General features: G+C 44.1%; 1 long non-coding RNA gene across 1 annotated transcript; it reads left to right on the top strand.

The window, feature by feature from the left end:
• The first annotated feature begins 7,682 nt into the window (after positions 1 to 7,682).
• Positions 7,683 to 26,016, top strand: LOC138146329 (uncharacterized). Its single transcript, XR_011164455.1, has 5 exons — positions 7,683 to 7,841; positions 8,422 to 8,618; positions 19,982 to 20,533; positions 21,023 to 21,236; positions 21,776 to 26,016. It is a non-coding gene; the product is annotated as an uncharacterized lncRNA (long non-coding RNA).
• The last annotated feature ends 738 nt before the right edge of the window (positions 26,017 to 26,754 follow it).

Here is a 26,754-nt window from a genome sequence, read left to right on the forward strand (position 1 = left end):
GGAACAAGGTTTGGGGGTCTGGGAGAAGTGGCCCAAACTTGAGCCCATTTGTGGTGGTTTACGTTCCTGAGATTTGGGGAGCGGATTGGGCCGGGAAGAGAAGATTTCAGAAATCATCTTAGTCCAATTCCTTCATCCCATAGATGAGGGAAACTGAACCCCAGAAGTGAACGTGACTTGTCCAAAGTCACACGGGGTGCTTCCCTTCCCACTTTCTCTTTACTTTTTCAGCCTTTGAGTCTGATCAATATTATTAGCCATAACCGTCATAATCATTAATAATAACAACCAATAATAAAGAATGAGTCAGGGTGACCTGAGTTCTCAACTTCTCACAGGCAGATCACAACCTCTCAGTGAGCCCAGACAACTCTCTTAAAATAAACCCCAACAAAACCAAAACCATTTGGAAGTTAGCTACCTGCCTGTGAGCTCTCAGGTCCAGTCAAAAAACGTAATAAATGTCTTTACAACACGTGAGGATGTTTGGTTTGCTCATTCTTTGGCCATGGGAAGCTGAGAATGAATAAATCTGCAGCTGTTTTCATAACTCAATTATATAGTTTTAAAGCTTGTACCCTATCTTCCTTATAGCAACCCAGAAAGAGAGAGAGAGAGAGAAGTATTATTCCCATTTTGCAGATGAACCTGAAACTCAGGTTTTCATCATAAAATGTGACTCATCTTGAGGTCATGCAAAGAGTGAGGGAAATGGATGGAATTGGAACCTATTTCAACCTTATCTACCCTAAGCCCTCTGAGGTAGGCCAGATGGTACTAGCTACAGGCAAGGAAACGGACTGAGAAAATTATTAAACTTGGCTATAACAACAAAATATACTCTTTCTACTATGCCACACAGCCTCCCACATCGATGGAATTTTGATTTTGGTCTAGATCAGTGATTTCATTCATGTAAGGACCACCCTGTAGGGAAATTCCCTCCCCGAAGACAGAACTGCCACTTCTCTGTTTTTTATTGTCTTACAGTTATCTGGGGCACCTAGTGGCCCATAGCCACACAGTTAAGTCAAAGCCAAGACCTGAATTCAGGTCTTCCTGACTACACCATGATAATACTTTAAAATTTAAGAATGACCAGAGGTGAGATGAGGTCCACAAGACTGGACCATACCAGGATGGGTCAAAGGAAATGGTGCTTAGGATAGAAGCTGGAACACAATAGGCACTTAATGCTGGTTGACTTGATGTGACTTGGAGATGTTCAAGAGAAGAGGAGACCTGGAGAGTGCATGATGACTATGTTCAAGTATTGGAGGGGCTCTTGTATGAAAAAACAAAAGAGCAGACATGTTCTACTTCACCTTGGCAGGCAGAATTAAAAGCAGCAAACATGGTACATCGAAAAGAATCTCAGAAGATATGGTTTCTAATCCTGATTCTTACCACTTCTATTGTATGACATTAGGTTCTTCTTTCTGGGCCTCAGTTTCCTCATCTGTAAAGTGAAATGATTGAACAATATTGCAACAACCTCTAAGGACTCTTCTAACTCTGTGTCTGGGTTCCTATTATTCTAAGATGAAGAGAGATTGATTTAGGCTCAGTATAAGGTAACTTATCACCCAACTCAGGTGAGCCTGAGGCTACAAGAAGCTATAGCCTGTTCAGTGACCACACTTTGGTCAAACCATATCAGCAGATGGCTAAACCAGGCTGAGGATAATTAACAGGCCTCAAACCTGTTGAGTTAGGGTGGTCTGCCTTAAGCATGTGAAGACTTCCCCCAGCAGAATGGTTGTATGAGAACAATTTGTTCCAATGGCCATGAAGGTGGTTGAAGCAAGGCATTGTGGATTACTTAGAGCTTTGTCAGACATTGAAGATGCCAAGGTCCCCCACTGCATCTCAGTCCTTTACCGGTTGTCTTGACTTTTGTCTTGCCACTGGACTTTGATGATTCTAGAAGAGAGGGTGAAACCGTGCAACTCTGACTCACTAAATTCAATTCTTGTACAAGTCAAAACTTCACTCTGTGATGTCATTGGGCCTCTCTCAAAACAAAGGACTAACAACGGCAGGTCTTTCAGCAAAAGCTAGATGACCACTTGCTGGGGATTTTGTAGAAGGAATTCTTGAGGGCTTGGTAGTGGTTGGTGGCTGTCCTGTGAGGTCCTTTCCTGCTCTAAGAGTCTGTGGTTCTGTGAAATTCGAATTCAGTAAACATTCAGTAGACAAGCTACCATGTGTAGTCAGTCAGTCAATAAACATTTATTAAGTTCTTGCTATGTGCCAGGGGATAGACACTGGGGTGGTTGCCCTGCAGGAGTTCACAATCTAGCAGAGGAGACAACAAGCAAACAAACACAAACAAGCTATTTACAGGATAAGTAGGAAAGATTTAACAAGGGGGAGGCACTAGCATTGAGAGGGGTTAGGGAAGGCTTCCTATAAAAGGGGATTTTAGTTGGGACTTAAACAGTAGGCACAGTTGAAGAGCATCCCAGGCATGGGAGAAAGCCAGAGGAAATCCCAGAGCCAAGATATTGAATATCTTGTTTATGGAACATTGAGAAGGCCAGTGTCAGTAGGTCAAAGAGTACATGTAGAAGAGTCAGAAGACTGGTAAAGGGGCAGGTTATGAAAGATTTTGAAAACCAGAGGGCTTTATATTTGATTCCGGAGGTCATAGGGAGCCATTAGGAGTTTATTGAGCAGGGAGGTGACATGGTCAGACCTGTGCTTCAGGAAAATCACTTTAGTGGCTGCATGGGGGATGGATTGGAGTTGGGGGAGACCTGAGCAGGCAGACCCACCAACAGATTATTGCAACAATCCAGGCATGAGGGGATGAGGACCTGCACTAGGGTGGTGGCAGCATCAGAGGAGAGAAGGGGGCCATATTCAAAAGATGTTGCAAAGGTGGAGTTGATAGGCTTTATATGTGGGAGCTTGGATATGGGAGGCAAGAGATAATGAGGAATACATTATTCTCTATGCTGGGAAAGATGCAAAGTTTAGTTAAGACACTGCCCTTGTCCTCATAGACCTCACAGTCCCATGAAGGGTAAGACACAAACACAGATAACCATAATACTGAATATTATGTTAAGTGCATTAGAGAGATGCAAACAAAATACTCTAGATCTGAGGAGAAAGGTTGTTACCAGCCTTGACACAAATCCAAGGGGCTGGTGACAAGTCTGGGTACTTGAGTGACTGACCCGAAGTGGACAGTATTTAGCCTTCTGGCCCCAATCCCCAAATTGTTGTGTTCCCAAAACTGGGTTAAGAGTTTGTTTTTCTACTTCTTTTGCCTTCCTTTGTGTCTCTGGTTGGCCTGTATAGAAAACTTGAAAGACAGTGTTGTGTGGTATAAAGATCACTGGGCAGAGACTTGGGAAACATGGATCAATTCCCAGTTGTGCCAGTAACTTACTGTGTGATCTTTGACAATACGCTTCTTTTCCTGGAGCCTCATTTTCCCATTTGGAAAATAAAGGATTTGGGACTGATTAATGTTTAAGTTTTAGAATAATTGTGAATCTCATCTTGGAGGCCCTTTAATGTTCTGGAGCTTGGTGTCTTCTCAGACTTCTGAGACAGCACTCATTTTGCATTTCTTTGACTTCACCATACCTCCAGTAAACTCATCCTTGGGGGAAGTCTCATCACTGTACAAGATGATCCAATCAGCCTTGTTAATCATACCCTCTGCCCCTCTGCTTGGAGGGTAGAGACATAAACTTCTCCATTTAAGGAAGAGAACAAGTCTGATATGTCCCTATTTCCCACCCCTCTGCACTCATTTTGAACTTCTTTCCTTCTCTCCCTTGCCCTTGTACTGGGCACCTTCCCTCTACCCCCACCCCCTTTCAGCCTTTCTTTTGTGAATTGTCTTTTCCCATTAGTTTGTTAACTCCTTTAGGTCAGAGACTGTCTTTTTCCATGTCTGTACCCCCAAGCCTTTAACATAGTGCCTGACACATATTAGGTACCTGATAAATGTTTTTTCCTTTTTTTTTTTTTTGAGGGGGTAAAGCAGGGCAATTGGGGTTAAGTGACTTGTCCAAAGTCACACAGCTAGTAAGTGAGTCAAGAGTCTGAGACCGAATTTGAACTCAGGTCCTCCTGACTCCAAGGCTCTATTCACTGCTCCACCTAGCCGAACAGGTACTTGTTAAATGTTATTGACTATTAACTGTTTATTGATGTGATTGGTACAGGGTGTGATCTGCCAACAGGGACATCTGGAGTACCCTACCATTTGGAGCAAAGTTTCCCATTTTGACTTTGTACAAGCTAGTGATGTTTTTTGATGCGCCTAAATCTTTTCATTTTATGACTTGTTTGGTCTTAATAGACAAAGCATCACTCAACAGAGTTATCGCTGTAGTTGCATTTACTAAGGAATTCTGTATGATGGTAAGATATATATGCATGATGGAGAAAACCCTTTAAGGATGTTTTGCTCTGTAGAATCAAAAATTTTTTTTAAATCCACTAACAATAAACAGCAGGATATTTCAGTCTGTGGTCTGATTGTAATCATCCTGGAACAACAGCACAACCTCCTACTTTAAGTGCAAAGTCTTCAAAGCTGCATTCAGGTGACCAAAAGAGATACCTTGTGCATACAAGTAGTATATTTCACTGATGATCTGTACACAAGATATTATCAAAGAAATGCACTGTATGTTCAGAAATGAAGATGGTTTATCTATATGGTCAGGGCAAGAGATGACATATGAACACACTGAATATTCCTCTGGTACCCAAGAAATGTAACTGCCACCTCTGACATGTGGGTGTGGTCACTCTAGAGGATCTATGCAAAAAACACGGACAGGATAAGAAAGCATGGTTGAATTACAGTCTAAAGGAGAGAATATGCCCATTTGATGAGATTGATGATTCATCGATGTGCTGAAGCAATGAAGATATCCAAACTGTTTTTCCACTCTAATGTTCTATGTATAACCTCATAAGCCACTCAGCTCTGGCTAGGGAACTTCTAAGGTCATTTAAACATAGTTTGTATCTTATGTTAGTACCAACAAGAAAAACATGCATTGCAAAAGTAAACCATTTAATCAGTACTCAAAAAAGTTAAAAGGTAATGAAAAGACTGGGTAACAGGGGTCTAGTCCTTGGAGCATACTTAATTTGCCCTGCCTGGTATCAACCTACCTGGAGACTTGGTAGGCCTGTTTTGAGGATTGTGTAATATAAGGGCTTTTCTCCGCCACTGCAGAGCAGCTGAAGATATTCTCTGAATATTTCTTGCCAGCATACCACTTGGTGATAAAAAAAAAGTCTTTTAATTGGCTCCTGGGCTAAGAGTGTGCATACAAAAGATTGAAGTACATAAACTCTTTCTCCCTTCCTGTGTCTTCAGCTTGGGGTGGGACATCAACTCTTCTCTCCCACATGGTTACCATGTGTCCATGAACGCATGGTATATCTGATTTTGTTTTTTGGTCTCTTTGTTTAGTCTTTTCTGATCTAAAGTAAATGAATATTGGAGATGAAATGCAACAGGTTAAGACCTTATAAGCTTTGAAAAGTCAATCCTCTCAGCAACCAGTTAGTAACAGCAGGTGCCAACTTTGGCAAGGAGCCAACCCTAGGGAGTAACCAGCTTGACTCAGCACAGCATTGGATTGACCTGGCAGCCAAGATACAGCATGGTCACAAGTGAGCATTGGTTATGCCACACCCAAAAGTGAACATGGTGTATACTCTTCAATGGGAGAAAAGTCTCCCAGGACTGAGAAACAGGGAGAAGGGAATGTTTTTCAATAACCACTTTAGATCTAAGTCTATTCTTCCCAGAGACCAAGTCCATGTATATAAGGTAGAGAGTAAACCTTCCCCTCCCCATTTGGGGGCTTTTGTACTTTCTATACTTTCTCAGTAACTATCCCTTTGTAAAAGCTAATTGGTATTAATTAGTCTGTTAATATCGAGGAGATATTAACTGGTTAAATGATATTAGGAGGAAAATACTGTATGGGGTCTTATGAACAAGAGTATAAGTGAAAACCCTAAACCCCTCAGGGTGACTCCTAGAATTCTGAGGGAAGCAGTACCCATCTGCTTTCTGGGGACCTGATCGCAGGTGTTAGTAGGGAGCTGGAATAGTGAGCCCAGAGCCTGCACTACAAAAGGAAGAGGCAAAACAATCTCAGCATATGCACTTCGGGGACTAGAGTTTTATCCCCAAGTGATTCATAGGGAAAACAATGAGTCAAATTCTGGTATGGGAAGGGTATGACAAATGTCCTAATGTGGCTGGACAGAAGGTTGGAAGATCCTTTTATGCCCTCAGAGCATCTGCCAGTTTCTACCAGCTGAGTCACATCAGGAAGTCTCCTCTCACTCTTTCCTTCTCCTCTACCTTCTCATGGAGGCCAGCCAGAAGACTCCCCTTTCCTGCACTGGGTGTGGCCATGACCATGGTCAGCATGGAACTTTCATTCTTCAAAGTCTCTATCTGCCTTTGTATTCAATCACTCTTTGCCACAGACACACAATCCCACAGGAATTTAAGTCCTGGAAATTTAATCAGGCCTATTCTTGTGGTTGAGCCTCATGGGAAATGAAGTCCTTTTTCCCTCTGCAGTGTACTTGTTACCTAGGGTTCTATGAAAACTTTCCCTGATCATCCTCCACTTTCTGCTGTGGCCCTGAATCAGTCTCTCCCTCTCTCTCTCTCTCTCTCTCTCTCTCTCTCTCTCTCTCTCTCTCTCTCTCTCTCTCTCTCTCTCTCCCTCTCTCCCTTCTTTCCCTCCTCCCTCCAATATCTAGCAGCAAAAGCTTGCTGCATAATAAAAGACCACTGCAGAACTGACAACCACACACTTGGGAAAACCACCCTTGCTGAGGATGGTAGAGATCCTTAGCAGGAACCCACCACATTAATCCCAGGACATTCTGGAAAAATTCATGCCTGCCTTCCACTCAGGGAACTGAATGACACCCCTGCATGCTGACAGACATAACTGTCATAATCTCATCTTGCTTGTAAAACTAAACAAATGGAATGCTTCCTGGCTAGGCTCTCTTCAAAAGAGAATCTGCTTTGCTTTAGATCAAAGCTGACAGTGCCGAAGTGCACTCAGGTGACATGGAGCAAAAAATGTCAGAACGGGAGGAGACCCGAAAACATAGATTGTCAGAGCCGGGAAGGACGTAGAGTGTTAGTGAAGACAACCTTAGAAATCATCTGGTCTCGCCTCCTTTCTCATTTGACAGAGGAAGAAACTGAGGCTTTAAGCGTGGGCTAGCCTACTTGGGAGAGGTGTATGCGGACGGGGAGGCGGAGCAGGGGATGAGAGCTGCAGAGTGAGAACAGCTTCGGGCATTGCTGTGTAAATGGGGTTTCTCCAAGTTGGGAAGGGCTCCTCAAATCCGCGAAGCAGGAGCTGTTTGGCTGCGGCGCTCAGCCCATCTGTTACCCAGGGGCAGTCCCGCATCCCTGCATCGTGTGGTTAACATTCCCTCTGAGAATAGAGGGAGGCGGTCCTCTCTGTCTGGGGAAGGGGGAGGAGGGTGCATCATAGAAACTCAGCCGCCATCCACGTCTTTCCAGGAAAACCAAGGGCATCCCCACAATCCCTCCTCTGCAGCCCCCTCCCCACTCCCTGTCTAGTACGCAGTCGCAGAACCCCCAACGCCCACAGCTGAAGAGCCAGTGCTGGCCCAGGCTTCGCGAATCGGGATTCCAGGGACCAACGCCTGGGACTGCAGCAAGAAGCCAGAGCGGGAGGGGGTGGGGCACGTTTCTCTGGTAGAGTCATTTCCCAGCAACCCTCTCTAGGTTAGGGGAATTCACCCTAAAGAATGCTTCCTTTCCAGTACAATGGTGGCTAGAAACGGTATTACTCTTTTTCTTAGGGTTCCGCATTGCTTGGGGATGGGAGAGATGAGGAAGGGGATCGTGGGCGAGGGGGTTAGAACAAACACATTCTACCCGCAGGCAGAATTTCCAAGGTCTCCTGCCCCCTCTTTCCCCCCTCCTATTCCGGAACATGCAACACAGAAAATGTTAGTCGAAAACGGCTTTAGACTATATAGAATGGCAGAGAGCTAGAAGGCAGTTGCAGGGGTTTTAAATAACCTAGCATACATCCTCAAGGGACGCTGATAGATTTCAGAGAATCCAAGGATTTGGACGGGGAAACAAAATTACCTCCTTATTTTAATAGAATTGGTTTCCTTTATCATGCTATCTATTTTATTTATGCATTTAAGAACATCATTCTGAGAAGGGATCCAGAGACTTCATCCAAACTGCCAAACGGGTCCATGACCCAGACAAGGTTAAGAACTCCCAGTAGTTCAATTCCATCCATACTTTACAGAGGAACAAACAGACCCCAAGGGAATGCATGACTTAGTAGGAGAGCCAGGATTATTCAGAACTCACTGCCAAACCAGGACTTTTTGCTTTCATAGGTTGCATCGCTACCCCCCAGGGCTTTCCACCTGAGGAAGAAAATGCTCAAAAGCCAGGTGACCCTACTGGTGGTAGGAGAAAAGCCTGAAAGAGGGAGCCCAGAACTACACCCAGGCCTACATCTCCCTCACATAAGAGTTTTAGCCAGAAGGGAGTCTAGGAGACCAAAACTTGCCTTCCTCCTTTAGATGACTCTGTGAGTATTAATCCAGACTCCCTGCCTGGGTCACTGATGCCACATCCTCTTACTTACAACTCTGGCCTTATTGGCTTCCAGGAGTCAATTAACATTTATTATTTGCTTACTATGTGCCAGGCATTGTGCTAAGTGCCTTGATACAAACAAGGAGGTCCCTGACCTCAAGAGGTTCACAGTCTAATGATGGGTGTTGCTCTCTTCACCATAGGGATAGGAATTCAGGTTGGAATTTGAAGCCTGAGGGAGTTTAGAGATCATCTAAGTGCCTTAATTTTGTAGAGGAGGAAACTGGGGTTCAAAGAAGGGATGTGACATATTTATCAAATATACTTAGTATCAGAGCAAGTTAGTAAATTAGTATCAAAAGCCAGTATAAGAATCCAGGTGCTTTGACTATATAAATCCTTGGACCATCCAAGCATTTCATCTTGATTCAATAAGCATTTAGTAAGGGACTTATTAAAGAGTTTATTAAGGTGCAAGGTACTAGACAAGGCAGTAAGGATACAAAGAAAAAAAATCAATGGTCTTTCTACCCTGAAGGAATTTTTATTTTACTGGGGGGGATACACCATTTACACTGATAAGCAATCTAATATGGATTATATAATAAACATGTGTAAACATACATATATTATCATATAATGTATATTAGAGGCATCTGGGTGGCTCAGTGAATAGAATGCTGGACCTTCAGTCCGGAAGACCTGAGTTCAAAACTGGCCTCAGACACTCACTTTAACCTCTTTCTGTCTCAGTTTCCTCATCTGTAAAATGGAGATAATAATAGCACCAGGATTCTAAGGCTCAAACAATGTGGTAAATATAACATTTGATTAAAAAAATTGAGATAATATTTGTAAAGCACTCTGCAAACCTCAAAGCATGATAGAAATGCTAGCTATTATTATTATTATTATATGCAAAGTTAATTTGAAGTAATTTATAGGGGAGCACTGGCAGTGGTGGGGAGTTAGGAGGGAACGTGAAAGGCCTCATGTAGTGCCTGAGCTGAGCCTTGCAGGAATCAAGGGATTCCAAGAGGTGGAGATGAGGAGATGTCCACTTTGAGATAGGTCTCATTATTGGAAGAAAATTCCAGGTATAGGAGACAGCCTGGGCAAAACTATGGAGGTGGGAAATAGAATGTCATGCATAGTAGGGCCAGGAAGAAGACCAGTTTGGTTGAAAATAGGAAGGATGAAGATATTGTTAAGTAAACCTGGAAAGGTTGTCTGGAAACAGAGGTTAAATAGTAATGCTTCAGTGGGATCCCTACCTGAGACAGAAGAAAAAAAGCACCAGATTCAAACAACCTGGGTTTCCATCTTGATTCATTCATTCAGTAGCTGTAGTGTTTATAAACACAGCTCCTAATCAGAGATTTTGAGCTAGAGAGGACCTTAGTGGTCTTCTAGGCAGTTACCTATGTTTTACAGATGAGAAACCTGAAGATCTAGGAATTTATATGAGCTACCTAAGGTCATCCAGCTGGTAAGTACAGGTCTAACTCCGTCATTCAATAAACTTCAGTGGCTCCCTATTACCTCCAGGTTCTATCTGTTTGGCATTCGAAGCCCTTCTTTACTTGTTCCCCTCCTACCTTTCCAGGTTTCTTTTATCTTATCATTCCCATATGCTCTAGGGGCCATTACTCCATTATTCCCATGAACTCTGGGTTGCTCTGGGGTCATTAACACTGACCTCCTTGCCTTTCCTTGAGCAAGATGCTCTATGACCAGGCTCCATGCATTTTCATTGACTCCAACACCTGGAAGGCTCCTTCCTCAGCTCTATCTGCTGGCTTCCTTCAGGTCCCATCTTCAGGTTCCCTGATCCCCCTTAATGCTAATGTCTTCTTTTTGTTAATTGTCTCTAATATAATGGTGATGGTGGTGATAGCTAGCATTTAGATAGCCTACAATGTACCAGGCACTATACTAAGTGCTTTATTTTCTCATATGATCTTCATAACAACTATGGGAGGTAAGTGCTGTTATTATTCCTCATTTTACAGATGAGTAAACAGTGACAAAGGTTAAGTCACTTGCCCAGGGTCACATAACTAGTTAAGTGTCTGAGGCCAGAGAATTTATCTTGCATAAATCTCATTTGTATGTAGTTGTTTTCATGTTTTCTGTTCCATTTGACTAAGAGATCCTTGAGATCAGGGACCGTCTTTTGGCCTTTCTTTATTCTTTATACTTAGCACACAGTAAGTACTTAAAAGGTATTTTTTTGACTGACTGATTAGTGAGGCGTACCCAGCTCCTCTAACATCAGATCCAATGTGGACTTTTCATGACCTTTCTATATCACATCTCTCTGGGCCTCAGTTTCCCTAGCTGTAAAGGGGAAGAGTGGATGACAAGATCCCTAAATTTCCTTTTGGCTCTAAATTCTGTGTGTGGTTTATTTTTCCTTTCTTTCTGTTCAGCCTTGGAGGGAGGACAAGTTTGGCTTTTGATCAGAGCTGTGAAAGTAGCAGGACCAGTTTTCAGGAAGTTAGAAAAGAAAGGAGTTGGAGAGGAGGGGGGTGGGAGTGGGCCAGAGAACATCTATCAGAAATGCACCTTGAGGAAGCAGCCAAGCCTGGCTCCCAGTGTGTGGCTATGACTAGATCTAATTGCTGGGGAGGATAAAGGAATGAAGGTGGTGATGGGGAACTGGTCTATATAGTGGAAAGTCCCTCTACCTATTCAGATCAGCACCCAGAGTTCCCTAGAAAACCAAGTGGCTAAATGACTTGCTCAGGGTCACAAAGCCAGGGTGACTTCCTGACTTCCTGGCTTCAGGGGCAAGTCTCTTCTTATCTTTGAGCCTCAGCTTCCCTACCTTTAAAATATGGAGGCTAGGCTTGATGACCTCGAAGGTCCTTCCAACTCTAAATCCTGTGATTTCCATTACCATTCCATTCCGATGATCTCATTGAAAAGTCCAGTGGGACAGCTCTGTGTAGGCAGAGCTCAGGGGGCCCTGACTCAGCTCGGAGCAGGAGTCCTGCTGTTTCTGAGCCTTAGGGCCATGGGGGAGAGGCCTGAATAGGATGGAGTGGACTTTGAGGGCCTGAAGTCAATATGGAGGTCTGTCCTACTCTTGAAGCACCAGTCACATCTGAACACATGGGTAGACAGCAAAAACCTCCAGAGCTGCCTCCAAGTAACCTGCTGACTCAACATGTTAGCTGGGTCCCTGGAGTGGGAGAGAAGATCCAGAGGGCAAAGGGTCAAGTGGTGGGGGTGGGGGTGTGAGGGGTGTGTGGCAGCCTGTCTCATTCCTCTCCTTCCAAAGAAAATAAAGGACCTCTTCCCCCATTCCCAGCATTGGGGCCTTTCCCTCATAGGGAAGGGAAGGGAAGGGCGGGGGTGTGAGATAGCTTCACTTTTTCCAAATGCCAGTAAACAGTACTGGCTTGGTATCCCTCTCCTGGCTCCCTAGGCTCTGGAAGAGGTTCAGACATAATGGAAACCCACAGGTCTGAGCAGGAGGTACCCAGAGGTTAGTTTTCCCTGTGAAGATCATAGCGTCAGCTTTCATAGCATTTCCTGAAGGGTGGTCATGGGATCCTGAATGTCTCATTGACTATGATACCAAAAAAAAAAAAATGGCTATAGAATGTTAGAGCTTGCAGGGATCTTAGAATAGAAATATCAGAGATGAGAAAGACCTTAGAACACAGAATGACAGAACTGGGAGAGACCTTAGAACACAGAATGTCAGGGCTGGGAGGGGTCTAGAGGGTGTCTAATCCAATCCTTTTCATTTTACAGATAAAGAAACTGAGGCCCAGAGAAGTGAATTGACTTAGCCAAGGTCACACATTAAGTTGGTGACAGGTCTTTGAACTAGGTGCTAATTCCCAGATAATATTCTTTGCACTCCATCATGATACCTTATCACTCCATTCCTTGAGCCTAAGTATGTCCCAGTCAGAAAAAGTGGGTGAGCAAAAGGAATGGTGGCAGGAAAGCCGAGCACCTCTGTAAGAGATTCCCTTCTGCAGGACTTAGAGGAAAACTTTTATTAGAGGTTCTCAAGGTACAGGCAGGAACCCCAGGCACTCTCCTGAAGAAGGAATGAAGGAATAAAGAAACAAAAGAAAAAAGGAAGGAAGAAAGGGAGCAAGGGAAGAAAGAAGGCAGAAAGGAAGGAAGGAAGAAAAGGAGGGAGGGAGGGAGGAAGGAGGGAATAAAGGAATAAAAGAAGGAAGGATGGAAGGAAAGAAGTTCACATTCTGGCATTATAAGAGGTCTTGTAGTAAAGAGGAAAAGGAGCTGGCAATGGATCTGAGAACTCCTGGACCCCAGCCTAGATGCTGGCCTTTGACCAGTATGGTACACTGATTCTGGAGGCAGAGGACTTGGGTTCAAGTTAAAAATCAGTGTGACCTTTGGCTAAGTCATGTCAGTTCTGGAGTTCAACTTCCTCAACAATAAAATGAAGGAATTTGACTAGACTGGCCTCTGAAATGCCTTCCATCTGCAGAGCTAGGATTCTACAGTCCTATGAACAAGATTGTGTGTGTGTGTGTGTGTGTGTGTGTGTGTGTGTGTGTGTGTTTAGGGGAGTAGCTAAGAGTGTCTCTGTGTTTACGTATGTATCTATATGTGTGCCCTGAATATGACATCTCCTCCCTCCTGTTTTTCAGTTTCCTCTTGTTAGATTTTATCCTAGCATTCCAGCCTGTTGAGATCCCTTTGAGGGGGGGGGGGGTTCTGAATTCTATTGTCCAATTTATCTGTCCCAGGTTCTTCTATCTACAAAACTGGTGAGTTTGACATCCAGGGCTCAGCAGGATGGAAGCTTATAGAAGGCAGGAACTAATCTGCGTGACTCCAGTAACTAGAATATAGTACAGTTGAATGTAGACATTTAATCAATGTTTATTGAATTGTGTATAATTGCTTAAAATGTTTAAGAAAGTAAAATGTTTGAGGAATAGGGCCAAGGACAGAGCCCTCTAGCTGCTGCCACTGTCTGTGATAACCTGTAGCAAATGTCTTGGAGGGTTCAGTGAATGGGTGTGTGTGTGTGTGTGTGTGTGTGTGTGTGTGTGTGTGTGTGTGTGTGTGTGTGTGTGTGTGGTGGTGGTGTGGTGTGGTGTGTTTGTTTCTATTTATGTTAGTTTGAGGTTTTGTGGTATATGGCAAAGAACAGTGGTCTTACAGTGAAAAGACAGTCCCACCTTAACTTCCTCTTGTATAAAGGATGACAGTCATGATACTGCCTGCTTCCTAAGGCTGTCCAATCAATCAGCACTGTGCTTGGCTCTGGAAGGTGGAATACAAAAATAAGAGTCCCTGCCCTTGAGGAATTTCCATTCTACCAAGGGAAAATAATATGTATTTATATAAGTACATAGAAAGTGCAGATGGGGGAAGCCTCTAGGGGTTGGGGGAATTAGGAAAGTCTCCTGCAGGAAACAGTGCTCGAACTGCAAGGAATGTGTTTTGTGAACCTTAAAATGTTATCAGAATACTGATTATTTCTTGGTTGTTTCCAGGGTTTATACTTTCATCTGTTATAGAATCACAGAGTTAGACCTGGAGGGGCCCTTAATTCCAGCCCCTTTATTTGACAGATAAGAAAACTGAGGCTGGGAGAGGTTAAGTGATTTGTCTAAGATCACACAGTGCTCTAGTTTCAGGGGTGGATTTATTGAATGTTTAATCTTCTAGCACCTTTATTCACTATGCCACACTGCCTCTTGAGAGGTATCTACCAGCCTAGGTCAATTTTCTTCTCCTTGCTACATGGTCTCTGAGAGTAGCCATGGCCAAATGTTTCATCTCTCAGCAGCCAGCTTGATGATGAGGCTCTCTGGTCCTCAGACAAAGCCATTTGTCTGGTCCTGGGGGCTAGTCCTCCAGCTCCCATGAGGAGGTCAAAGGAAGCCATGGTCCTGCTGTGTCCACATCTGGAATACAGCGTTCAGCTGTTATTATTAAGCAGAAGAACCCCCCTCTCTAACCTCCAACTGCACTTGGCATTCGCCCTTCACTTGGCACTTAGCCCATTGCTCTCATCTCTGGTTGGCCCGTTCTTTACTATGTAAGGCCTGTCTCTCTTGCCCAATTGTAAGGCAGCCTCTTATGTCTCCAGCTTCCCAGAGCCAACAGCATATTTAACAACTCACCAACTATCTGTGGGTGGTGACAGTGATACCCCCAGACAGCCTGGGGCTGGCTTGACTTCAGACTGTAGTTCTAGGAGCAGCCAGCCAGGCCAAAATTTCCCTGGGGAAACAAAGAATTTTCTCAGTGTCAGAATCAGAAGGTCCCTGTGTGACAGACTATTCCAACCCCCTCATTTTACAGAAGAAATGAAGACCTCCATAAGGAAAGTAATTGTCTCAGGATCACACAGGAAGTTAATAGCAGAACCAAAGCTGGTTTTTTTTTTTGAGGGGGGAGGGAATGGGGAAGAATTTAATTAGTGTGTGGAAACTTCCTATGTGGAAACTTCCTCCACCAATGTAAGCAGGAACTTTGTAGCTTAGGCATAATTTCATAGATTGATAGAGCTGGAAGGGACATGAGTCAGGTAACAGTCAATAAGTATTTCTCAAACTCTAGGAGTCAGGTACTCTGCTAAGTACTGAAGTTACAAAGAAAGACAAAAAAGTGATCCCAGAGCTTAAGGAGATAATATTTGGATGGGGGAGACACCATGGAATTAGCTCTGTGATGTCTAAGGTGCCTCCTGGCTCTAAATGAACCCTGCTCTGACCAACCTAATTGCAGAAATGCTTATCATTGGAGGGCTGATATATAGAGGGTGTTTTTGAACCATGGTCACTCACTTTCTTTCCTTCTTTCCCACCACCCCCATTGGGGTTAAGTGACTTGCACAGGATCACACAGCTAGTAAGTGTCTGAGGTGGGATTTGAAAGCAGGTCCTCCTGACTCCAGGGCTAATGCTATCTGCTGTGCTGCCTCCTGGCTGCAGCAGACCACAGTCACTCACAAAGGCTGCCTACTAAGGCTTCCCATGCTCTCCCGCCTCATTTCTGCCTCGGTTTTCTTCCAGAATCACCTGCAAGAAGGCTTTCCCAGTCCATCCCAGTGCCTTCCCTCAGACTTTATTTCCAAATTCTCCATCTCTGTAGCTTGTTTGTGCAAAGTTGTTTGCATCTTGTCTCTTCATTACACCCTGGGCTTCTTGAGACCAGGCAGGGACTGGATTTTTTGTTTTTGGCTTGTCTTTATATCCCTAACACTTAGTACAAAGTCAGGCACTATGCTTAGCAAATGTTAGTGGATTCACTGTCAGGATTGAATTATGGGGCCTGGGTTAAATCCTATGTCTGATGTTTACTATCCATTCGACTATAGGCAAGTTAATACCTTGTCCAGGTCTCAGTTTCCTCATTTGTAAAATGAGGGAGATTAGATGAGGTGGTCTCTAAGGGCCTCTTGGGATCCTATGAAAGTGCTTTCTGTGAGGTAGTTAGTCCAAATATTATCCACATTTAATGGATACAAACATCTGAGAAGCAGAGCAGGTAAATCCAGGGTCAGCAGTTGCTCCGTGGCCAAACTGGGATTAGGGCTCGGGTCTTCTGACTCCAGGTCCAGCTAGCAGCTAGGCCTGGGGTACTTTGCTTCCCCAGATATCAGGAGATAGACCCACAGAGACAGAGGCTGGGCGGTTAGAATTTGATTCAATTTATGAAGGGCTAACTACGTCCTAGGCCCCCTGGCAAGAGAATCGTTTCAGTTCTGCCTGGGGAGGCTGTAATGAAGGCGGGGCTGCTGGATTCGGTCCCCCTCGCCCCGCAGCTCTTCTAGGGAAGGGCGTTGGTAGCCTTCCACTCTCCCTACAGTACTTTCCCATATCAGAAGAAAGGAAGTGGGAAACGGGGCTGGGACTAGGCGAACTCTGGATCTCAGAATCTACGCCGGTTTTTCAGGTGGAGAGGGGTGGAACAAAATAGAGCCAATTCTGCCCCCCTCCTTCTCTCGTCCTGGATCTTCTCCCCCAGTCTCTCAAAAGAAGTTTGGAATGACTGCCTCTTAAAGTTTCTCTCAATTTTAAACGGTAGTCTCACTTCTCCCGGACTTCAAAAGGGGATGATCACGGATGGGGGCGGGTGGAGGGAAGGGAGAGAAAGGGGCGCCAGCGTCGAGAAAGTGTTTGGTTGAGGACATAGCTCAGGATGCGAGGGTGGGGAACGTCAGAGCAAGACTGGGCTTCCTGAGTCAGTGAGCTAATGCCCAAGTGTGCCTCTCAGGGTTTCTTAGTTTCGTTTTTGGCTCATTTCATTATCATTCCTTCAGTCGCTGGGTATTTCATATGTCCTTGGGCCAACCACCTTCCCTTCTCTGGCCTTCAGTTTCTCCACCTGCAAAAGAAGAGCTTAGATCCCATAATCTTGAAGCCCCTTTCCTCACTTTAAGGCCCGGGATCCCTCTACCGCAGCCTGCGGTCTGGCAGGGCTTTTGGAGGCTGCATTCCTGAGTAGGGAGGGGCTCCCTAATTAAGGAAGCCGGTCTGAACAGTTCATTCCTGATAGGCTTGTAGTCTAGGTAGTCTAGTCTCCCCCCGAGCTGAGGAAGAGAGGACGCTGTTAGGAAAGGAAATAGTTGTGGCGAGACAGATGTTCGAACAACTTCACAGGCTCTGCGTGGAAAACCCCTTCGGTGCCTGGTGCTTCCTGGCCGGGACAAACCAGAGTCCGGCTACCGAAATGTGGTCCCAGGCATAGAATGTTGAGGCTCAGGGATCATCCCGCTCACTTCTTCATTTTACAAAAAAGGAAACTGAAAAGTATCGAGAAATGACCCCACAGCAAAGCTGCAGTCACTGAACAGAAAGAAACGAAAACAGAAACGAAGACTCCTGAACCTTCCCAGTAATTGCGGCTCATGTGTCAACAGCCCTTTACAATTTGCCAAGGGCTTTCTTCTCAACAGCCTTGTGAAGTGGGAATGGAGAGTATTATTATCCTTAATTTAATAGAGAGGATCCTAGGCTGAGAACTGGAAGAAACCTCGGAGGCCATTGATCCCAGCCCCCTCACTTTTGTGACTAAGGGAGTCTCATTCAACTAGTCAGTGCTAAAGGAGGATTTGAACCCAAGTCTTTCTCGATTCCAAGTTCAGCATTGTATCCACTAGGTCAGGCTGCTCCTCTAATTCGATTTATTATCCACCAAATGAAAGACACGGTGGTGCAGATATGAACTCTGCCCTGGCTAGAGCACCAGGCCTGGGGTCAGGAAGACTTATCTTTATGAGTTCAAATCTGGCCTCAGACTCATACTAGCTGTGTGATCCTGGGTATGTCACTTAACTCTTATTTGTCTCAGTTGCCTATCTGTAAAACGGGGAACACACTGGAGAAGGAAATGACAAATCAATCCAATATCTTTGCCAAGAAAAACTAATGGACAAAGTCCGTGGGTTCAGAGTTAGACAGGACAGACTAACAAAAGCAAAACACTGTGCTTGGAGCTAAATCATGGGATGTTACCTTGGAACTATGCATCAAGGACTGGGCAGCACTGAGGTTATCCTGGGCCCAAAGGGAAACAAAGACAAACCCCAAACAGGTCCTATCCTCAAGCACCTTCTGTTCTGCTGGGGGGAATGCAACAAATATAGGACAAAGAAACACATAACGATAGAGAGGGGGTAAGAGGAGGTGGAATAAGGGAAGGCCCCCTGAAGAAAGTGGTAGTTAATCGGAGTCTTGAAGGAAATCCTAGGATACTGAGATGAAGGAGGTGAGGAGGGAGAGATGGAATGCCTGGGGGCACTCTGGGAAAGGACAGGAGCTGATGGAGGGAGAGGATGGGACGAAGGGAGCCAGACAATTAACAAACATTTATTAAGTACGTGCCATATGCCAAGCATTAGTAATGTGTGCCAGGAGGTAGTAGCAGGGCTGGGCCTAGGCCTCAACCTCCCTGATTCATGAAGATGGTGATGATGATGATTAGCAGTAAAAGTAATAATCCTTCATTCAAGTCCTTTTTCAGTGTTGTGAAGATGATCTTGGGATGCCAGTGGAATCCAAGCTCTGGCAGGTCCTTCCAAGCTGGAAGGGCTTCAGGAACAGGAGTGGCTCACCTTCCATATTTGTTGTTGCTGTTCAGTTGTATCTGACTCTATGCGACCGCATGGATTTTGTCCATGGGTTTTTCTTGGCAAGGATACTGGAGTGGTTTTCCATTTCCTTCTCCAGTTCATTTTGCAGGTGAGGAAACCGAGGCAAACGGGGTGAAGTGACTTAATCAGGATTTCTTTTTTGAAGGGGGGGAAGGCAAGGCAATTGGGGTTAAGTGACTTGTCCAAAGTCACACAGTGGTAAGTTACAGGGAGGCAGATTTGGGTCCAAGATAAGGAAAAACTTAATTCAACCCTCCCTTCCCCATTTTGTCAATGAGGAAACTGAGGCACAGAGAAATTAAATTAAGTGACCAGCCCACTGACAATATAGTATTTTCCCTTGAGGAAAGTGTGTCAAGTGTCTAAGGCCGGATTTGAACTTAGGTCCTCCTGACTCCAGGGTCAGTACTCTATTCAGTATTCTAGCTGCCCCTTTACCCAGGATTTTACAGCTAGTAAATGCCTGAGGCACAATTCAAACTCAGATCTTCCTGACTCTAGGTCTGAGCTGCTCTATCCACTGCACCACATATAAAAAGGCTTCAAATATCCTCTGTTTGGCTTTTTAAGACTTTCATTACTTCTTCCCCTCCTACCTTTCCAGTCTTATTTTTTTGCTTTTTTTTTTTGGAGGGCAATTACTTTCCAGTCTTCTTATACCTTACTCTTCTCCACATACTCTTTGATCTAGTGACAGTGACCTCCTGACTGTTCCTCCAACCAGACACTCCGTATCCAAATTCCTTGGCATTTTCCTGTGCTGTCCTCCCATGCCTGGAATGCTTTCCCTCCTGGCTTAAGTCCCAGCTAAAAATCCTACCTTCTGTGAGAAGACTGCTGATCTCCCCCGAACTTCTTTCCATTTCGTATACACACACACACATACACATATGTATATCTGTATCTGTTTATGTATGTGTATATATTATATTATATGTGCACATGTGTATATATGCATATACAAACATACATATATGTATATATGTGACTTATAGGTATAGGCACATAGTATATGTAGATATGTACTGTACATGTAGGTATATTGTGTACATACACATATGCACAATACACACATGTATGCATGTAAATGTGTATGTATATATGTGTATATATGCGAAGGTATATATATGTGTATAGATCTATTTATATCTTGTCTGTGCAGAGCTTTTGTTACATCATGTTTGCCCCGTTAGACTGCGAACACCTTGAGAATAAGAACTTTTTTTAACCTTTCTTTGTCTCCTTAGTGCCTTGGCACACAATAGGTGAGTTATAAAAACTTGATGATGACCTGACCTGACCAGGAGTGGAGGAATTATCTGGACAGAGTGACCCACAGAACAGATCAGAAAACCAAAAAACACAAAGTGGCTCTTACACCCAGGCATGTTGGCTGCGTGGAGAATCCCAGAAGGAAGTGCACAGAGTCACAATTTTGAGACCATCCTGCACCATCAGTTTAGCTACTTTCCATCTAAGGGTTCTTTGTCCAACAAACAATGAATCGATTCCAGGCTGGAGGAAGCAAACATCATCTTCATCAACATTCTGGCTGGAAATGAAACCAGAAGGCCTACAGAAGCTACAGGGGACAGAAGAATGTCTCCCACTCTCTCCTTGGAGCTGTGCATCAAGGATCAGGCAAAGCTGATTTCATTTTGGGCCCAAAGATGAGAACTATGTCATCTCAGCCTTGCAATGCTTGTGATAAGAAGAGACAGATACTATGATGGTGATGATTGCTACAGCCCCTGGAAAGGAAAATTTGCAGAGTATTTTTCTCACAATGACCACATGAGGTAGGGAGCCCAAGTATTATAATCCTCATTTTATTAAGGAAGAAACAGAGACCCACAGAAGGGAGGGGACCTCACTAAGGTTATGCACCAATGAAATGGTAGAGTTGGGGTTGGAATCCACATTCTCTGACTCTTTATCTCATGTAATTTCCTTCCTAATAGCCTGCAAATCATATCACATTTAGAACCCTCTTCAAGTCTTTGAAGGGCTGTCCTGTAGAAGAACAAATAGATTTTTTTAGTTTGTCCCCAGATGATAGAACTAGGGGAGAGGGGTGGTGTTGTGGGGTGGAGGGTGGTGGTGGTCAGTTACAGGGAGGCAGATTTGGGTTCAAGATAAGGAAAACCTTGATTCAACCCTCCCTTCCCCATTTTGTCAATGAGGAAACTGAGGCACAGAGAAATTAAATTAAGTGACCAGCCCACTGACAATATAGTATTTTCCCTTGAGGAGCTCATGTTCTAACAAGATGATTCTATTTCTTCCAGGGCATTGACATCTTAGGACAGGGAGAGAGAGGATGCTTCTTCCCGAGAGGATACCTTTGTGGGGCTTCTGGAAGTGTTAGGGTGGGAAGGCAAGGCTCCATCCACCCACCACCCACTGCTGCTTTTTTTGGAAACACTGGAGCACTAAGTCCCCAGGGCCAGACTACATGCCTTGTGTTCTGAGACCAGCCTGGCTCAGGCCAAGTTGGATTTGGTTAGTCATCAGGTTGACTGCAGGAGGATGAATTTCTGGCCACAGTAGCTCTGAAAGACCATCTGTTAAGCGACATGTGGTTTGTGATCTGTGGTGGTGAAAGGAGTTCTCAAGTCAACAAAATGAGGATTCTTGAGGCAGCTCTGTGGGGTGGAGGATAGAGCACCGGGTCTATGGTCAAGAAGCCGGAATTCAAATCCAGCCCCAGACACTTACTATCTGTGTGACCCTGAGGAAGTCATTTAACTTCTCTTTTCCTCAGTTTCTTCAACTGTAAAATGAGGATAATAATAGCACCTACCTCTGTAGGTGCTCGATGAGTTGTGTGAAGATCATTTGAGATAATGTTTGTAAAAAGCACTTAGCACAGTGCTGAGCACATAGTAGGCACTATATGTGTCCCTTACTCTACCTTTCCTTTGATCTTGAGGCATCTCCCATTGTCCCAAGCATAGGAATATGCACACAGTAGGTTGACCATTCATAAATGTCTGATAATTGACTAAATGTTTCTCCATTTCTACCCTCCTGCCTTGCAGATAGATACCACGGATGGCCAAGTGGCTGACATGGACATTGGAGGCTGAAGCATATGAACTCCCATGGGGGCCATTGTCTCAGTCCATAGTCACATCTCCAGGAACCACAATCCAATTTCAAGTGGGATTAATGAAGCAAATAAGAAACCACATTCTTCTGGAACTTCAAGTAGGGAGAGTTGACTTCTGGTTGAGGGATCAGAGAAGGCTTCCTGGAGGAGGTGGCATTTGTGAAGTGCTTTGACAGGAGGGAATCATGGACCCATAAAAGAAGACTTGTAAAAAGAGGTTCTCACCACCAACATCCTTGGCATCATCAAATGGTTCAGCATCAGAAACAGATAATGTTTTATCAGTGGAACTGACATTAAAGAAGACACAGTCGGCTTTGCCAGTGTATTCTAAGGACCATGGGACTTTTCCATCTGACTTGCTGCTGAAACTTCCTGTTTGGTGTCTCTCCCATTAGAATGTAAGCTCCTTGAGAGTAAGGACTGTCTCCAATTTCTATTTCTATCCCTAGAATTTCAGCATGTATTAAGTATGGGATAAATGTTCATTCATTCATAGACTTTATGGCTAGAGCAACCTTTGGGATGATATAGGCTGTGTCTCCTACCATTTTACAAATGAGGAAACTGAGACCAAGAGAGGGAAAGGAACTTGTTCATAATACAGTAAATATCAGAATTGGTATTTGAACCTAAGTCCTCGAACTCTGGGCAGATAGGTGGTACAGTACCAGAAAAAAACCTCATCTTTCTGAGTTCCAATCTGACCTCAGATACTTATTAACTGTATGACCCTGGGCAAGTCACTTGACTCTATTTTACTCCTCTGTAAAATGAGCTGGAGTAAGAAATGGCAAACCACTCCAGCAAATTTACCAAGAAAACCCCCAAAGGGGTCACGGAGAATTGGATACAACTGAACAAAAACCTTTGACTCTAAATCTCGGGATTGAGGTGTTCTAGGCAGAGGGAACCTGTAATCAAAGATATAGAGAGGAAGGTATCATAGAGGGAATAGAGAAAGCCTTAGAACCAAAGATAGAACCATAGAGGGAGCTTTGTAAACCAAGACTGGAAAATACAGGATGAGTCTATAGCAAGGTCAATAGTCCAGACTGACTGGGGGTAAATAATGTGTAAGGCAGCAATGGAAGACGAGGCTAGGATGACCATTGGGGGCCAGACTGTGGAGGGTCTTGAATGTTAGAATTCCTTTAGATTGTGAGCTCCTTGAGAGCAGGGACTGGATTGTTTTTGGTTTTGTTATTTACCTGTCTTAGCCTGCTTAGCCAGTGTCTGGAAGAAAGCAGGCATTTGTTTTTGTTTATTGACTGACAGAGAATGAGGCTGACAACTCTGTCTATTATACACATATCCAATTCACACACAAGTCAAGGCATCACCCTCATGATATCATTGGCTGTCTTTGAGAATGAAAGATGATCTGGGAACTGAGTCAGCATGGCAGGGGAAGCCATAGAATGGGGGTCAGAGCTGTCATCTCCAAAGGTTGCATGGGTGTTAGTTTAAGACTGAGTTCTTTGAGGATATACTCATCTTCTCCCACAGGGCTGGGTTGAATAGTCAGCTTCAGCAAACCTACTTTTCCTGTCTTATCTCTCACTAAATCATTTTATAGACTCAGTGCTGTTCCCTACCCCCCTCCTGGAGAGAGGCAGCATGGCATAGTAGAAAAAGCACTCCTTTTATATAAAAGTTAGGAGACCTGAGTTTGAATGTGACCCCAGGCAAGTCACTTAATCTGTCTGCCTCTGTTTCCTCACCTGTAAAATGGGTTTAATAATTCTTGTATCAGATCTTTCGTAGGGATGTTATGAGAAAAGCCTTTGTTTAAAGCCTCCAAGTCTTATTCTCTCAGGTCCCTTCTCTGACACATACTGGCTGTGTTAGGTTATTGTTGTTTAATTGCGTCTGACTCTTTGTGACCCCATGAACCATATTGACTATGGGCTTTTCTTGGCTAAGATACTGGAATAGAGTGGTTTGCCATTTCCTTCTTCAGCTTATAGATGAGAAAACTGAGGCAAACAAAGTTAGGTGACTTGTCTAGGGTCACATAGTAAGTGTCTGAGGCTGTATTTGAACTCAGGACTTCTTGATTCCAGGCCCTGTGCTTTATCCACTGCATCACCTAGCTGCCTCCGACTTTAGGTAGTTCTTCAAAACTCCAAATTGCAAATCCATTGCTAATCCTCATCAGGGGTAGGTAGGAGTTTTCTCACAGTGAGTTCCTTATACCAATAAAATGATAGGTCTAGACCTAATTATTAGCTGCTTAGTAAATGTTTATTTAATAAAATCCAATTCAATGCCCCCCCAGGGACATAAGCTTTGGAATGCTTAATAGGAGAACCAGAGGAGCTCAGTGTGTACAGAGCTTTGCATAGTGCCTGGCACATAGAAAAGTCATAGACAGACCAGGGCTGGGGCTAACTCTACGTTAAAAGTCAACTCTAAAGCAAGGATGACAGTCATGTCAAGGTGTGCGACCTTAGAGGCAGGAAACCTGGCTCCTACTTCCAGTCTTGCCACTCGATTGACTCAAAGACTCTGACGTTGCCGCCTGTCTGGTGCAAGCCCTCATCACCTCACTCCTGGGCTATTACCCTGGCTACTGGTAGGTCTGCCAGTCCCTAGTCTCTCCCCCACTCCAGTCCATCCTTCATTAAGTCTATGGCTCCCTATTTCCTCTAGGATCATAAAATGCTTTGGTATTCAAAGCCTTTCATAACCTATACATCTTATTCCCTGACACTTCTATTTGATTTAGTGACACTGGTCTCCTGGCTGTCCCATAGACTCCATGTCTTGGGTGTGGGCATTTTCTCTGGCTAATTCCCCCATGCCTTGCATACTCTCTCTCTTTCTCTCTCTCTCTCTCTCTCTCTCTCTGTCTCTCTGTCTCTCTCTCTCCTGGTCCAGTTACTGACTCCCTCCTTTATTTTTATTTTTTGGAGGTAATTAGGATTAAATGACTTTCCCCAAGGTTACAGCACTAGTAAGTGTCTGAAGCCAGATTTGAACTTAGTTCCCCATGACTCCAGTGCTGGTACTCTATCCACTTCTGACATCTACCTGCCCCTGCACTTCAAGTCCAGACTAAAATCTCGCCTTCTACAGAAAACCTTCCCCACCTCCTCTTAATTGCAGTACCTTCCCTCTTCTTATCCCCAGAGCTTTGCATAGTGCCTGGCACATAGTGGACTTAATAAATGTTTATTGACTGACTGCACCTGATAATTTATTTCATAATGAATTTGAATTTCATAGAACCACAGACTCTTATGGTGGGAAAGGACCTCATGGGGCATCTACCAACCTCTCAAGAACCCTTTCTACAAGATCCCCCTCAAGTGGTCATCAAGAGTGTCAAGATATCTTGGAGATACCCTGTTTTCCAGAGCTGAGCCCCAGTAAGCAGCCTGTGCCTTGAGTTTAGTATAACAATAATATTTTGCACTCAGGATGATATCACCCTCTGGCAAAGTATATTGCTGGGACCAGCACCCTACAGGCATCTCACAGCTGGGATGAGAGCTAGCTGTTGGCCCTACCTCTTTAAAGACTGAGGGAAGACTCCCCACACTCCCCACAAAAACCTCCTCCTTCCCTGATTTCCTCTCTCTATGCCTGTCCATTATAGACAATATAATGTATTCTGTTGTTGTTCAGTCACTCAGTTGTGCTTAAGTCTGTGACCCCATGGACCATAACATGCCAGGCCCTCCTCTCCTCCACTATCTCCCAAAGTCTGTCCAGGTTCATGTTCATTGCTTTCATGACCCTATCTATCCACCTCATTCTCTGCTGTCTCCTCTTTTTGCCTTTAATCTTTCCCAACATCAGGGTCTTTTCTGCTGAATCCCATCTGCTCATTATGTGGTCAAAGCATTTAAGCTTCAGCTTCAGTATCTGACCTCCCTGTTTAGAGTCTGAATTAATTTAAGTATTGACTGATTGGGTCTCCTTGCTGCCCAAGGATTTCCAAAAAGTTTTCTCTAGCACCACAGTTCAAAGGTCTTGATTCTGCAGCACTCAGCTGTCCTTTAAATATATATATATATAAAATCTATTTACATTTTGCAGGTGTCTTTTTTCTTCCAGTAGAAAATGTAAGTTCTTTAAGGGCAAGGATCATTTTAGATTTTGTCTTCATATCCCTAAGGACTTGTACATAAGAGATATTTAAATAAATACTTGTTGAATTGGGTCTGGTTGGATGGATATATCACCCTAAATCTTCTCTTGTCCATACTAAATATCCTCTATTCCTCCAAACAATTCTTATATGGTTTGGTCTCTAATCCTCTGCCCTTCCTGACTGGACAAGGGGAAGTCTAGCTTCTTCGCCAATTTTTATTCCCAGCCCTTGCGGGTTCCCTATTCTTTATTTCTTCCTTCTGAATATCTGGGGATTAGGGACTTCATCCACCTGGCCTCCCTGTTGAGTGGTGTTGGGTGGAGTCACCTGTTTTTCTTCCTTTGTTGCTCCTTGGCCCATTTTGTTGTGTATGGTAGTATTGGGCAATCTCCCAAGCAAAGATCCAAGGCAATCCAGTGCTCAGAGAATGCATCCCTCCACATTTCACAATAAATTCCCAGATATCACAGAATCACATAACTATTGAACATCAGAGTTGAAAGAGATCTTACACTTTAGCTAGTTTAATCTCTTCATTTCACAGAAAAGTGTCTTGTTTGAGGTCAAACAGTAAGGAGAGACATGTCCTCCATTGGCACCCAAAGAATCCCCACTAGTAATAAAAATTTCCCCCACGCTTTTGTAGCTCTCTGAAATTTACACAATGCTTTCTTCACAAGAATCTTGTAGTAAGTAATACAAATGATCACCCCCGTTTTACAGCTAAGGCAATGGGGGCCCAGAGAAGGGAAATGGCCTATCTGAGGCCCACAGAACAAATTAAGCATTAGGGCCAAGACTCAAAC

This window comes from Petaurus breviceps, unplaced genomic scaffold (assembly GCF_028583685.1).
Source record: "Petaurus breviceps papuanus isolate PSGF00001 unplaced genomic scaffold, PetGlider_PUasm1.0 90760, whole genome shotgun sequence".
In the NCBI taxonomy this organism is placed as follows: domain Eukaryota; kingdom Metazoa; phylum Chordata; class Mammalia; order Diprotodontia; family Petauridae; genus Petaurus; species Petaurus breviceps.